The sequence below is a fragment of the Gopherus flavomarginatus genome, chromosome 20 (assembly GCF_025201925.1).
Source record: "Gopherus flavomarginatus isolate rGopFla2 chromosome 20, rGopFla2.mat.asm, whole genome shotgun sequence".
Taxonomy (NCBI): Eukaryota; Metazoa; Chordata; order Testudines; family Testudinidae; genus Gopherus; species Gopherus flavomarginatus.
Genome location: NC_066636.1, coordinates 6,055,506 through 6,070,661, shown reverse-complemented (window position 1 = coordinate 6,070,661; position 15,156 = coordinate 6,055,506).

Sequence of the window (15,156 nt, the reverse complement as noted above, 5' to 3'; positions counted from 1 at the left end):
CCATGCTCAGAGCACCCATTGGGAAAAATTAGTGGGTGCTCTGCAGCCACTGGCAGCCAAGCTCCTCGTCCCCATGCACCACATCCCCACTCCTCTGCTGTTTGGCAGCATGCTGGGAGAGAGGAGGAGCAGGAACATGGCACTCTCAGGGAAGGAGGGGGGAAGAGGCATGGATTTGGGGAAGGACTTGGGCCAGGGGCAGAGGGTGGTTGAGCACCCACTGTTGGGAGCAGAAGTTGGCACATATGATCCCCACTGTAACATCAGGAAGGTGAGGGAGACAACACTGAGTCTGGAAGTGCAGCTCTCCTGAGAACTCATGTAACACAGTCACTGACAGACCCCAGTTGTCATCGGGAAGGATTGAACCTGGAGCCTCGTGCATGAGCCTCTTTGCATGAGCTAAAAGCCAGTTGGCTGTTAGCAAAGGCTGTAGAGCAGACTCATTTTATCTCGCTCTCTCTCTGTAAGTCAGCAGTTTTCAAATTGGGGATCAGGACCCCTTGAGGGTCATGAGGTTATTACATGGGAGGTTGCGAGCTGTGAGCCTCCACCCCAAACCCCACTTTGCATCCAACATTTATAATGATGTTAAATACCTAAAAATGTGTATTTAATGTATAAGGGGAGTCACACTCAGAGGCTTGCTGTGTGAAAGGGGTCACCAGGACAAAAGCTTGAGAACCACTGTGCTAAGTGGTCTCAGTGCCCATAGATGGGACAAAACACCACACCCCAGGTGGTGTGTGGGTTACACACATACAGCAGAACAGGAGTTATGGACACCACGGGAAGGGAGGGGGAGGGGTTCATAACTCTGGTTCTTTCAAAAGTTTACAACTGAACATTGGCCTAATGCAGCTCTGTTTACTATGCAGAAGTAACCCTCTTCATTCAAGTATCAGAGGGGTAGCCGTGTTAGTCTGGATCTGCAAAAGCAGCAAAGAATCCTGTGGCACCTTATAGACTAACAGACGTTTTGGAGCATGAGCTTTCGTGGGTGAATACCCGCTTCATCAGATGCATGTCATCATCCGACGAAGTGGGTGTTCACCCTCAAAAGCTCATGCTCCAATACGTCTGTTAGTCTGTAAGGTGCCACAGGACTCTGCTGCTTTTACATCTTCATTTAAATGAAACAAGTGCAGGCAGTTTCCGTACCTCGTCAAGTCTTTTTTTAAATTTGCCCTTTATTTTTCAGTAGTTTGCGTTTAACACAGCACTGCACTGTATTGGCTTTTTTTTTTGTGGTCTCTGCTGCTGCAGGGTGTGTATTGCTGGTTCCCACTGAGGTGTGTGGTTGACTGGTCAGTTTGTAACTCTGACGTTCGACTGTTGTAAAAGGGTACGTTTACATCACGTGTGGGCAGTGAGCAGGCTGAGGCTGAGATCAGAGGAATCTTCACAGTTAAAGGCCAAATTTTCCCTCTTGAGCTCAATCCTAACCCACAGCTGGCAGCCCCCTGCTAGCCCAGCCCAGGACTCCTCCCCCCAGCTCTGTTGGTACCCCTCACTCCAGACCCACAGTCCACTGCTATCCCAGTTCTGGGCTTCATCCCCTACTCCCAGCTTTGTTGAAGGCCCTCAATCCTGACCCACAGCCCTCTGCTGTCCAGCCCTGGGTTCCCCCCACAGCTCTGCCAGTGCCCCCAAAAGCCTGACTGAGCACCATCACCACTCATTTCAGGGGCTGGAGTCCTGCTCTTATCCGTGCCATTGACAGGGAATGTGGGGTGATGCTGAGTCACAGGAACGTTGAGACCTGTTGCTGACAGGGTCTCACTGCACCTCCCAGCCTGATCCCAGCCAAGGCCAATACAGAGTGGGCTGGGGGCCAGTTGTGAGCGCTGGGCTCTGGGGCTGTCTGGGGCCTGGCAGGGAATGCAGAAGAGGGATTTGTGGGGAAGGATGGTGTGTGGAGCTGGAGGAGGGGGTCACAAGAGGGCAGATCTGAGGGGGGAGCTGAGGGCATGTTCGAGGAGATGGGTACCTGTGAGGGTGCAGCAATGGTTGGGTTTTGTCGGCAGGTTGCGATAACGCTCTGTCTGCAGAGCCCAGCTGGGTGCAAAGAGAAGCCAGGGAGAGCTCTCCAAAGGCGGGGGTGTTAGTCTAGGGGGGTGAGAACAGGTGTGAGGGCCCAAAGGAGCCTGGTTTTTGAAGCAGAGAGAAGAAAACAGGAATTTAGAACCAGAACAGGCTGGGCTGTTCTGAGAGACAGAGCAAAGCCCCACTGGGGTTTCATTCAGGAAACTTCCAAGGGACATCTGGTGACTTTCCTTTAACCATCTCTTCCAGGAGCCATTTGGTGCTCAAGGAGCAGAGAGATTTCTGGGGAATCCCTCAGTCCTGCAAACCAGCCGGAATTCGCAAGGTCCCAGTGCAGAGACAGCCTGTGCCAGCTAGATCACCACCACCCACTGGCCAGAGTACCAGCTATTCTGTTCCCAGTTGTTTTTGTTGCACCAACAGTCCCATCTCAGGGCAGCATCAGGCACTGCAAGCAGGTGACCTGGCAGGAGCCTAGGGATGGTCGGCTGTATCCATTTGGGGGTTCAGCTGCAGGCTTGGAGGTCTGCCTCTAGTCCTCAGGTGTACTGGGCAAATTTGTCTGTCTCTTGTGGTGTTTGATATGCTGTCATAAACAGAAAGTTAAGGGTTAATGCCTCTTTTTCCTGTAAAGGGTTAAGAAGCTCAGTAAACCTGGCCTACTGCCAGAGCCTATGTCAGTGTGTTGGTGCCACTAGGTAGAAATCTTCTTGCTTGAGGCCTGTGTGAACCAAAGTACCTCCATGTTAAAAGCCTTTGTGTTAGCCTCACTAAACTTTTGTCACCTTCTGTACTAATGTGCTGACTGTAACCACCTGTGTTATGAGCTGACTGCTAAACAATAAGGCCGTAGTTAGCAGGGCCGGTTAATACTAGATACTGCTAATACTAGATAAGATAGACGAAAAGCAGATGTTACGGCCAAGGCCACGTGCATGAGAAAGTAGCCCACACAGTGGGAAAGTACAGAAAGAAAGATACGGGGGGGGGGGGGGGGGGGGGGATAAATACTAGTGCCCCGCCTGCGTGCGGTGTGCAGGATTTGAGATTGTTATTTCTCCCTTGCACCTTATTTGATCTCAAATAAACATGTGTTTTGCTTCTCCACCCTGGTGTGCTCATTGGCGCTATGCACTCTGGGCAACGGACCCCACTGTTGCTTGCCTTGGGCACCCTGTGCCGGTGTTAGGTAATAAAGCAAGTCCTCACTCACCTCTCCAGCACCCGAGTTCGTGCGGAGTTGGTATGGGGCACACAATTCTGTCAGAGACCAGACACCAATGCGTTGATCAACGGGCTCACACTATCCTTAGCTCTCAAAGCTTTAGATTAAGTGTGGCCCCTTTATTAGGGGTGAGCATCAATATTTATACACAGAAGTAAACAAAGTGATTAACAAAAGATAATGGTCATGCATAATCAATCAAGATTTTACAGGAAAAGCAAGTTTAACAAGTAAATGCATAGAGATAAAGGCTAATGGCTACTTGATAAAGGGGGTGTCATGAGTAGTTTGCAGGTCAGTGCTTTGTTCGATAAAGGGTTCAGAAAGGATTATGCAGAGACGGCCAGTCTGGGTGTGTTTTGGCTCCCCAAAGCTCACCAAAAGTTTAGACCCAACACCGGCAACAAATGTGTTGCAGCCAGGATCCCCACTGACTCAACAGTGGGTCTTCTGCTGCTGCCAGGGCCCCGGACTGGGACGCAGTGGAGTGGGAGGGCCTGTGTCCCCCTGCCACCCAACTCGAGTGGCCGTCTCCCCCTCTCCCAGGCCTTGGAGGCTTGGGCCTACTGCTGTTGCTCAGCCCTGCATGAGGGCCTGAGCCCCTGACTCATTGCAGCCCTGCCCTGACCCAGGGCCTGGCCTTATTCCAGTTATCGCAAGGGCCGCCAGGAAAGACTCCTGTGGCCGGACTAATTCTCCAAACCTCAGCAGTGTGCAGTGAGCTGGTGTGGCTGCCCTCCGCCCCAGAGAAGTGCTGGCCAGGGCTCGACCCTCTACAGGCAGTTTCCCCAGGCATTCCGGTTCTTATATCACCACCAAAAACACTGGATTCAGAGATCAGTGGTTCTTTACAACCAGTCTAATCAAATCATAGGTTCTTCTGATGCCAAAGGACCAGCCACATACCCAGATCAATACATAACATAGATCTTACCCAAAAATTATGCTGATGCCAATCCTTTAGTATCTACAATCTAAACATTTAGTTATAAACAGAAAGAAAGGCGAGTTAAAATTGGTTAAAGGAATCGATTACATAAGGTAATGGCAAAGTTCTTGGTTCAGACTTGCAGCAGTGATGGAATAAACTGCTGGCTTAAGTCAAGTCTCTGGAGTACAGCCACAGCTTGGATGGGTCATTCAGTCCTTTGTTCAGAGCTTCAGTTTGTAGCAAAGATGCTCCAGAGGTAAGAAGCAGGATTGAAGACAAAATGGGGGCCATGGAGCTGCTTTTTCTAGTCTCTTGCCATGTGGCCTGTGCTTCCTTTGTTCCAGACACAATCTGCCCAGCACATGGCTTGGAAGCCTTAGGGCAGTGCTTTAACATGGTGTGTGTAGTCGCGGCATCGCCCACCTCCACGAGGGGAATCCCAGCACTGGTGCACTCTTCATTGACACTTCACAGTGCTGAAACTTGCAGCTCTCAGGGGGGTGTTTTTTCACTCCTCCGAGTGAGAAAGTTGCAGCGCTGTAGAGTTCTGCCCATAGGCATGCCCCTTGAGATAAGGTGTATCTGCCTTTTCTCAATGGGTCAGTTGTATAGCTGATGGTCCTCAATGGGCCATCAAGCAGGCTAGGCAATGCTGCTGCCAAACTGTCTGGGGTGTCACCTAGAAGCAGAGCACAAGTTTGAAATGCAGACATACATACATGTGTATAACTCATAATACAAAGATGATATAAACAAGATGATCATATCTGGCAAATTATAACATTTTTGCAGATATCTTACATGGCGTATATGGCTGAGACTGCTCTCCCAGCGGGGGATAGCTATGGTCACTCAGTTAGGGTGAACTGCAAAGCATGGGGCAGACAATCCCCATAAAGCTGGTGGATATTCCAATACTTCACATACAAAAATGATACATGCATGCAGATAGCATAATCCTAACCAGCAAAACATAACCTTTCCATAGATACATCACTCAACAACCTTTGTATAATATTTGCTGCAGATATATAACTGGTTGCAACAATGATCTATAGGGTCATATTTTAATCAGATAATGTCACAGTGCAATACACAGGGAAACTGAGGCACACACAGTATTTGTGAGAAACAGTAAGACTCACATAGGCCCATGTACAACATAATGAGGAGGAAAAACCCAGTTTGTCACAGTGCTGTGTTAACTGGTAGGAGCAGGGGGCCAACGGAGGTGTATACGCCTGGCAGGGTGGCTGGTGGAGCAGAATGTCGAGTGAGCTCCTGGACACAACTGAGAGTGGGGTGTGGAGAAGGGAAGGGCATGTTAAAGGAACTTTTGTTTGCTGGATTTAAAAACCTGAGGCAAAAGGAGACTGCCCAATGTAATCTGGGGTGAGTCCTTTGCTCATGGCTTTGTTTATGAATCCTGCTTGCGGCGTTTCCCCAAATTAACGCGGGTGACTTCCCTCCTTTTATTAAAAGCGTCTTTGCTACACTCAGATTCTGTGCTTGCAAGAGGGGAAGTATCGCCTCTAGAGGCACCCATGGGGTGGTGTGTAATTTTCCCAGGTTACTGGGTGGGGGCTTGAGCTGGTTTTCTGTTGTATTGTTGAAAAGAAACCCCTAGATATTGAACCCAGCCCTGGTTGCTGCCGGCTTCACCTGGCATAAGGGTTGCACTTACACCCCACCTTCGTGCTCTGTAGTCTCTCAGTAACTGTTGGGTACATGCTGGAAGCGTGATTTGTGGATAGCTAGAAAATGGGGTACAGATCTTGCTTCTAACACCACTGTTACGTTTCTCAGGGTTATCCAGTAGTTTCCTTCAGTGAGAGGCATCTTTCTTGTAGCAGCCAGGTGTCAGATCCCTGACACTGCCAAACACTCTCCTCTGAGCTACTCCATTCCTGTCTTTACCTGGCTGGTTAACAATAGGTATACCCCAAGTTCCTTTGAATCATTCCTGTGTGATATCCAGCCCGTAACACTGGCCACTCCCAGAAATACCAGATCCTCTGCGCCCAAAGCAGCAGTGTGCCCCGGTGTATCAGTATTTCCTTAAACCACTGCTCTTGCAAACCACGTAGCACTTGTGAGCACTCCCAGTAACTCAGAATAGGGGTTATGTAAGAGAATAAAGATCCAACTAGAAATAAGAGTGTTGGAAACAAATGGTTACAATACAAACACAAGACCTGAACCAGGTTAACACTAATCAACCATTAGCTTTCCTCTCCAATCAAGTAGATTTTCCCTCCCACACATTCAGGCTTTTGTAGAGCAGGCTGATTCCAGACAAATCAGGATGCAAGGGTTCATGAATGGGCTCCCTCTAACCCCCCCCACTTCTCTAGGGGTTTCCTTCGGTTACCCTAAAAACTCTCTTTTGTTTCTATTCACAGCCGGGGACAAGTGCTGTTTGCTGCAATGCTCCTTTTGCGCCTTTGAGTGGTTTTGACTGATTGAATGGGAAATCAGCCAAGGCAACTGCAAGCCTTAGTCGCATGAGGGTGACAACTTCCCCGTGCCCAAATGGGCCATCACGGAGACATACTGGTGACCAATTGTGATGAAGTGGGAATTTTCTGTAATATTTTTATGATGCCTGTGTGCCTCAGTTTCCCCTATATTATGCATGGCTACCGTGATAAATAAAGTGTGTGGGGGGTAAGCTCCCTTTTATGGACACCCAGCCAGCCAGTTAGCTATAAAAACCCTCTTTGTAGTTATTCTCTACTTGCTTTACCTGTAAAGGGTTAAAAAGTCTTCCTGCATAGATAAAAGGAAAGTAGTGGGCACCTGACCAAAAGAGCCAATGGGAAGGCTAGAACTTCTTAAAATTGGGGGAAAAGACTTCCCATTTGTTTGTCTGTTGTTCTTGAGGAGAAGCAGAGACTGGGCTGCAGCGATGCTGTAAGAAGCTTTGGGCCAGGTATGAAAAATCATCTGACTCATACCTAGAAACTACTCACTTAACCCCCCCAGATACTTAAGTAGATCAGGAAATGTCTAGGACAATGCGATTAGGTTTATTTCTTTATGACTTGTGGACTCCTCTGTGCTAACCCCAAATACTTTTGTTTTGCTTGTAACCTTTAAGCTGGACCTCAAGAAGGTTATTCTTGATGCTGAATTTTTGTAAGTGGGTTTTTAAAATCTGGTAATAGCCAACGTTTTTTTAAATTGTTTTTTTTGTTTTGTTTTTGATAAAATTTACCTTTTTTAAAGAATAGGATTGGATTTCTGTGTCCTAAGAGGTTTGTGCACATGTTGTTCAATTAGCTGGTGGCAACAGCTGATTTTCTTTGTGCTCTTTCTTAGCTCTTCCCTGTGTGTGTGTGAGAGAGAGAGGCTTGAGGGTGCCCCACAGGAAGGAATTCCCAAGTGCGCTTTCCTGGGTTCTGTAGTGCGGCGGTGTGGCTCCCCTCCAGCCCAGAGGAGGAAGAGCCCAGCTGGAGGCCAGAGTGGGTCGAGTTAAAGAGCTCTGAGCCCGCCCCCCAAAGGGTCAGGCTCCGAACTATAAAGCCCGGCCCTCAGTCAGGGCCCAGCCGCCAGAGTGAGCAGGCATCCCTCAGGGAGCTCGAGCCTGGGAACCCCCTGTGACCCAGGGCAGCCCCCCAGACTGGCCTGAGCTCCCCCGCCCCCGCTACCCGGAAGAGCTGCCGGAGCTACCCTGGGCTGACTATCCGGAGGAGTTGTCGGACCTGCCACCCAGCCCCAGCAGCGACGAGCCCATGCTCCTGGACCCGGCAGAGGCCGACGTTAGGACCCAGATAGGGCCCGAGGAGGAGTGTGGAAGTAGCCCGGGGGCAGCTGACCCCAGTCTGGCTGCAGCACTGCCAGAATCTATGTCAGTGTGTTGCGGCCAGGATCCCCACTGACTCAGCAGCGGATCGTCAGGCGCTGCTAGGGCCCCGGGCTGGGACCCGATGGAGTGGGAGGGCCTGTGTCCCCCATGCCACCCAACTCCTGGGTGGCAGACTCCCCCTCTCCCTGGCCGGAGGATGCCAAAGCCTGTCATTGCTCAGCCCTGCCCAAGGGCCTGAGCTTCCTGACTCAGTGTTTGCTGCCCTGCCCTGACCTAGGGCCGGGCCTTAACTGCTATTGTCACTCAGCCCTGCCGAAGGACCTGAGCCCCTTGCCCCCACAGGCAGACAATTGCCGTGAGGACTGCTGGGCTATTTCCCGGACCCACCGGAGTGTAGTGAGCCGGTGTGGCTTCCCTCCTCCCCCCAGACAGGGTCGAGCCCCGGCTGCACTTGTGTACAGTTCTCAAAGGGGTTTTTGCACTTGGGTGGTGACAGCATCTACCCATTCAAGGTCAGAGAAAAGCTGTACCCTTGGGAGTCTAATACAAGCCTGGAGTGGCCAGTGTTAATTTTTGGAATCCTTGTGGGCCTCACTTCTGCACATGGAGTGCCAGAGTGGGGAATCAGCCTTGACATGCTGGCAAAGGTGGGAACATTTTGAACCAGAAACACAGACCCAAGGATTTTAAAAGGACCCATTTTTCCTTTTGGCAGCCTGCAAAGCCAGGGAGTGGTGAGTGGTTTTTTCCCCTCCTTTCTTTGCTGCCTGAGAGGGAACAGGCATGAAGAGTGTTCAGCCTGCCAAGCCAAGGAGTCCAACAAGCAGTTTATTTAGTGGCAACGAAATAGCTAGGCTAGAGCAGGACAGCCCTGGGCATGAGATTGCGGTCGGGCACCGAAACCCTAGATTAACCAGTCTTCCCAAAGCAGCACACCACAGAGAAGACAGGCCCAGATACCCAGCTCCATGATGGAAATGCAGGGAGGGGATGCAGGAATGGAGACTTCTCAGGAAGGAAGGGTCAGCCCTCCTGTCATAAACAGATAAGAAAAGTTAATAGCACAGAAGTACTTTATATCTCTTTGACTGTAAAGGGTTAACAAGTTCAGTGAGCCTGGCTGTCACCTGACCAGAGGACTAATCAGAGGACAGGATACTTTCAAATCTTGAGGGAGGGAAGTTTCTGTGCGTGCTGTTAGAATTTGGTGGTTGTTCACTCTGGGGGCTCAGAGGGATCAGACGTGCAAACAGGTTTCTCTCCAATCTCCCTGATACAGGTTCTTATAGATCCAGAATAGTTGAGTACTAGGTAGATAAAGCGAGTTAGGCTTATGTTTGTTTGCTTTATTTGCAAATGTGTATTTGGTTGTGTAACCCTTCTGCCCCTCTAGTTGGCAGCAACAAGGGCCGGGTTCAGTATCCAGGGGTTCCATTTCAGTAACACAATGCATAACCGGCTCGAGCCCCCACCCAGTGACCTGGGACACTCACATACCACACCCCCCTGGGCGCCTCTAGGAGGCAATACTTCCCCTCTCGCAAGCACGGAGTCTGACTGTAGCAAAATCTTTTTTAATAAAGGAAGGAATCAATGCGGCATCCCATTGGAGAAACACCACAAACAGGGTTATAACACAAACCATAAACAAAAACCCACCTCCAAGTACATTTGGCACTGTCCTTTTTCCGCTTAGGGTTTTAAGTCCAATCACCCCAAAGTCCAACAACCCAAAAGTCTCTGGTCAAGGCCACCCCAGAGTTCGAGAGTCTATCTGTAGAGGTCCCTCCCCCCAGCCTGGGTAGAAAGGGGCACCTTACGTGGTCCGGGGCCAACTGCCCTGCCTCTCCATGGGTTCTGCTTCCGCCTTCTCCACGAACTGCTCCGCTTTACCAGCTGCTCCACTCTGCTCCTCCAGCCGTCCTCAGGAACTGCTCCGCTCCACCAGCTGCTCTGCTCCATGAGCTGCTCTGCAAAACTGCTCGGCTCTGCTCACTCTGTGGGCCGCTCCACCTGTCCCACAGCTACTCCGCTCTGCCAGCCGCTCTGCTGCCACCAGCTGTCCCGTGATCCGCTCCAGCCGTCCCCGCAACTGCTCCACTCCGCCAGCTGCTCTGTTCCACAGTATAGCTTCAGGCTCCCCCCTAGTTAGCACAGTACTCAGTGCTCTCAGCTCAGTCATTTCAGCTTTTTTGTGATTTCAACTCTTAGTGATCTCAGCTCATAGTGGGGGAGCCCCAGTGCTAGTGCACCATTAGCCCAAAGTGCATTCAGCTCAGTAACCTGTATTTAGATTCTTGAGGGAATAAAAAAATCAACTCTGACACTCCACAGTGGAGAGAGGAGGGGGTGCAACTGGTGCTTCTGGCTCCACAAGGAAACTGCACCACCAGGCACAGATACCTGTCCCCAGCCTCTCTACTTCACTGGGTTTTGGAACCCATGTCCCTTGTCTAGCAAGTACCACCCAATTGAGGGTGAGTCATTTGTCACCAAGCAGTCCCACCGCTCAGCAGTCTGGGATAGGGTAGGCGTGCCTATGCAAATACACTCTCTGACATTCTTTCCACCAGATGTCAGGGTAGAGCTTATCCTGACTCTGCTTACAGTTGGAAGGAGTTCAAATTGGTATTTTACTGAAAAGATTTTAATTTGTACTTGTATACTTAGGCTGGGAGGGTATTCCCAGTGTCTATAGCTGAAAGACCCTGTACCTATTCCATTTTTTTTTAAATTTACAAAAATAATTTTTACTGTTTTTTCTTTCTTTAATTAAAAGTTTTTCTTGTTTAAGAACCTAATTGTTTTTTTATTCTGGTGAGCCCCCAGGGGACTGGGTCTGGATTCACCAGGGAATTGGTGGGGAGAAAGGAGGGAAGAGGGAGAGAGAGGCTGATTTCTCTCTGTGCCAGGATTACTTTCTCTCAGGAAGAGTCTGGGAGGGGGAAAGAGAAGGAGGGAGGAAGGTGAATTGTCCTCTCTGTTTTGTGATTCAAGGAGTTTGAATCACACAGTGATCTTCCAGGGTACCCAAGGAGGGGAAGTCTGGGAGAGGCAACAGTGAGGGAAAGGGTTTACTTTCCTTGTGTTAAGATCCAGAGGGACTGGGTCTTGGGGGTCCCTGGGCAAGGTTTTGGGGGGACCAGAGTGTACCAGGCACTGGAATTCCTGGTTGGTGGCAGCACTACAGGTACTAAGCTGGTAATTGAGCTTAGAGGAATTCATGCTGGTACCCCATCTTTTGGACGCTAAGGTTCAGAGTGGGGAATTGTACCATGACATGGTAGTCAGCGTGTGGGATAAGATAGAATCCAAAAGCTAGTGAGGTTTTTATTTCTCTCCCTGCTAGCTATCTGCAGGCAGACTGAGAGGTTTGGGTTTAGAAGTAAAAGCCAGTAGGATTTTTTTTCTCTTTCCCTGCTAGCTGTGGGTAAAGCAGGCTAGAGGAGATTGTTTTAAAAGCAAAGGTCTGCAGGTTTTTTGGTCTCTCCCTTCTGAGTACTCTGAAGGCAAAGGCATTAGGGTTTAACAAGGATCTTTGTTAAACAAAGGGACTCCAGTTGTGAGTCACCATATACCAGCAAAACACATTTGCAAATGAATGGTTTTTTTGCTTTCTAACTCTGTCGGGAATAGCTAGGTAGAAGGAGTTTAAAAAAGACTCTGTTGCTAAGCAACCCTAAGGAGGCAACAGAGAAGCAGCATTTCAGGCAGTAAACAGCAGAGGGAGCCCCAATACAAGAAAACAGAAACCATGACTACCAAGGATGCCCTGAAACAGGAACGAGCGAGACTAGAGGCAGAGGAACAAATCAAAGACGCGGACCACAGGCGAGACATGGAAAAAAAACTACAGGAGATGGATCTGAGAGAAAGAGAAAGAGAGGCCGCCCACAGGAGAGAGCTGGAGATAAAAGAGAAAGAGTTGGAACTCCAGAGGGAGACCCACCGGCAGGCCCTGGAATTAGCGCAGGCTAGGCAGCATGCTCCAGCCAACCCTAACAACCCTTCGCCAGTTATTGTTCCACATCCCAAGAGATTTCCCACCTACAAGGCAGGTGATGACACTGAAGCCTTCTTAGAAAATTTTGAAAGAGCCTGCCTTGGGTACAACATCCCTGAAGACCAGTACATGATACCTGTTGAGCGAACAGGAGCTGCTAACAGGGAGTTTTGCAAGGGAGTTCTCCAGGTGAAGGAGGAGCACATACAGCATCTGTGGGCAAAGAAAGCGGACAGAGAGCTGTAGACAGGAATTTGAGAGTTTTACAGAGGGAGGCTTACAATGGTGAGGAGGACCCGCAACACCTGTGCCAGCACTGCTTCTGTCTCCTCCACCTGTGCCTGTAGCCAGACAGAGCACCAAAGCATGGATGCTTTTACCCAGATTCTGGTGTGGGCTTGCAAAGACTGTAATTTGCAATTTCCACTTACTGATATCCAGGCTGGGGGTGGCATCCAATGTGAAAGGTGCCTACTGGTGGAATCTCTCAGGCAGCAGGTGGGAGAGCTACAGGAGGAGGTGGCCAGGCTGAGGAACATCCATGTCCATGAGCAATTCCTGGACAGTATCCATGTGGAGACAGCTGATGGTGCTGTCCCAGTTGACAGGACTACTGACACTCCAGTGGAAGAGGAGATGCCTCAGGGTGTATCTGACACACCAGTGGAGGAGGAGGTTCAGGGTGGACACAGCCAGCTGGTTACTTCTAGCAGCGGGCAGTGCTCCACCGCTGCTGGGAACCCTCCTGTTGTGGTAAAAGATAACCATTATGCTCTTCTTGATACAGGAGAGAAGAAATCACCCCCAACAGTTAAGGGGGTGAAGCCTCGTACCCCTAAGGCTGGGAGGTCTGCTGCCACCACTGGTAAGAAACGTAGGGTAGTGGTGGTTGGAGACTCTCTGCTGAGGGGGACGGAGACACCCATCTGTCGCCCTGACCGTTCATCCCGGGAGGTATGCTGCCTGCCAGGGGCCCGTATCCGAGATGTTACAGAGGCTTTGTCGAGGATTATCCGACCTTCTGATTACTATCCCATGCTACTCATCCATGTGGGCACAAATGATACTGTGAGGTGTGACGCTGAGCAGATCAAGAGTGACTACAAGGCTCTGGGAGTACGGGTTAAGGAGTTTGGAGCGCAGGTGGTATTCTCTTCGATTCTTCCTGTTGAAGGTAGGGGTCCGGGCAGAGACAGATGCATCGTGGAGGTGAATGCCTGGCTGCGAAGATGGTGTCGCCAGGAGGGCTTTGGCTTCCTCGACCACAGGATGCTATTTGAGGAAGGACTGCTAGGAACAGATGGCGTTCACCTTTCGAAGAGGGGAAAGGCCTTATTTGCGCACAGACTGGCTAACCTAGTAAGGAGGGCTTTAAACTAGGTTCGACGGGGACAGGTGAGCAAAGCCCACAGGTAAGTGGGGAACAAGACCTGGGAGATGGGTTGGAAACAGGAAGGAGCACGGGCTATAATGGCAGAGAGGAAGGAGGGTCAGGGCAAAGCTGGGAGGCAAAATCAAACCAGTATCTTAGATGCCTTTATACAAATGCAAGAAGTATGGGTAATAAGCAGGAAGAACTGGAAGTGCTAATAAACAAATACAACTATGACATTATTGGCATTACTGAAACTTGGTGGGATAATACACACGACTGGAATGTTGGTGTGGATGGGTATAGTTTGCTCAGGAAGGATAGACAGGGGAAAAAGGGAGGAGGTGTTGCCTTATATATTAAAAATATACACACTTGGACTGAGGTGGAGATGGACATAGGAGACAGAAGGGTGGAGAGTCTCTGGGTTAGGCTAAAAGGGGTAAAAAACACAGGTGATGTCGTACTGGGAGTCTACTACAGGCCACCTAATCAGGCGGAAGAGGTGGATGAGGCTCTTTTCCAACAACTAACAAAATCATCCAAAGCCCAAGATTTGGTGGTGATGGGGGACTTCAACTATCCAGATATATGTTGGGAAAATAACACCGCGGGGCACAGACTATCCACTAAGTTCCTGGACTGCATTGCAGACAACTTTTTATTTCAGAAAGTTGAAAAAGCTACTAGAGGGGAAGCTGTTCTAGACTTGATTTTAACAAATAGGGAGGAACTTGTTGAGAATTTGAAAGTAGAAGGAAGCTTGGGTGAAAGTGATCATGAAATCATAGAATTTGCAATTCTAAGGAAGGGTAGAAGGGAGTACAGCAGAATAGAGACAATGGATTTCAGGAAGGCGGATTTTGGTAAGCTCAGAGAACTGATAGGCAAGGTCCCATGGGAACTAAGACTGAGGGGAAAAACAACTGAGGAAAGTTGGCAGTTTTTCAAAGGGACGCTATTAAGGGCCCAAAAGCAAGTTATTCCGATGGTTAGGAAAGATAGAAAATGTGGCAAAAGACCACCTTGGCTTACCCTTGAGATCTTGCGTGACCTACAAAATAAAAAGGCGTCATATAAAAAATGGAAACTAGGTCAGATCACGAAGGATGAATATAGGCAAATAACACAGGAATGCAGAGGCAAGATTAGAAAAGCAAAGGCACAAAATGAACTCAAACTAGCTATGGGAATAAAGGGAAACAAGAAGACTTTTTATCAATACATTAGAAGCAAGAGGAAGACTAAGGACAGGGTAGGCCCACTGCTCAGTGAGGAGGGGGTAACAGTAACGGGAGACTTGGAAATGGCAGAGATGCTTAATGACTTTTTTGTTTCGGTCTTCACTGAGAAGTCTGAAGGAATGTCTAGTATAGTGAATGCTTACGGGAAGAGGGTAGGTTTAGAAGAGAAAATAAGGAAAGAGCAAGTAAAAAATCACTTAGAAAAGTTAGATGCCTGCTAGTCACCAGGGCCTGATGAAATGCATCCTAGAATACTCAAGGAGTTAATGGAAGAGGTATCTGAGCCTCTAGCTATTATCTTTGGGAAATCATGGGAGACGGGGGAGATTCCAGAAGACTGGAAGGGGGCAAATATAGTGCCCATCTATAAAAAGGGAAATAAAAACAACCCAGGAAACTACAGACCAGTTAGTTTAACTTCTGTGCCAGGGAAGGTAATGGAGCAGGTAATCAAAGAAATCATCTGCAAACACTTGGAAGGTGGTAAGGTGATAGGGAATAGCCAGCATGGATTTGTAAAGAACAAA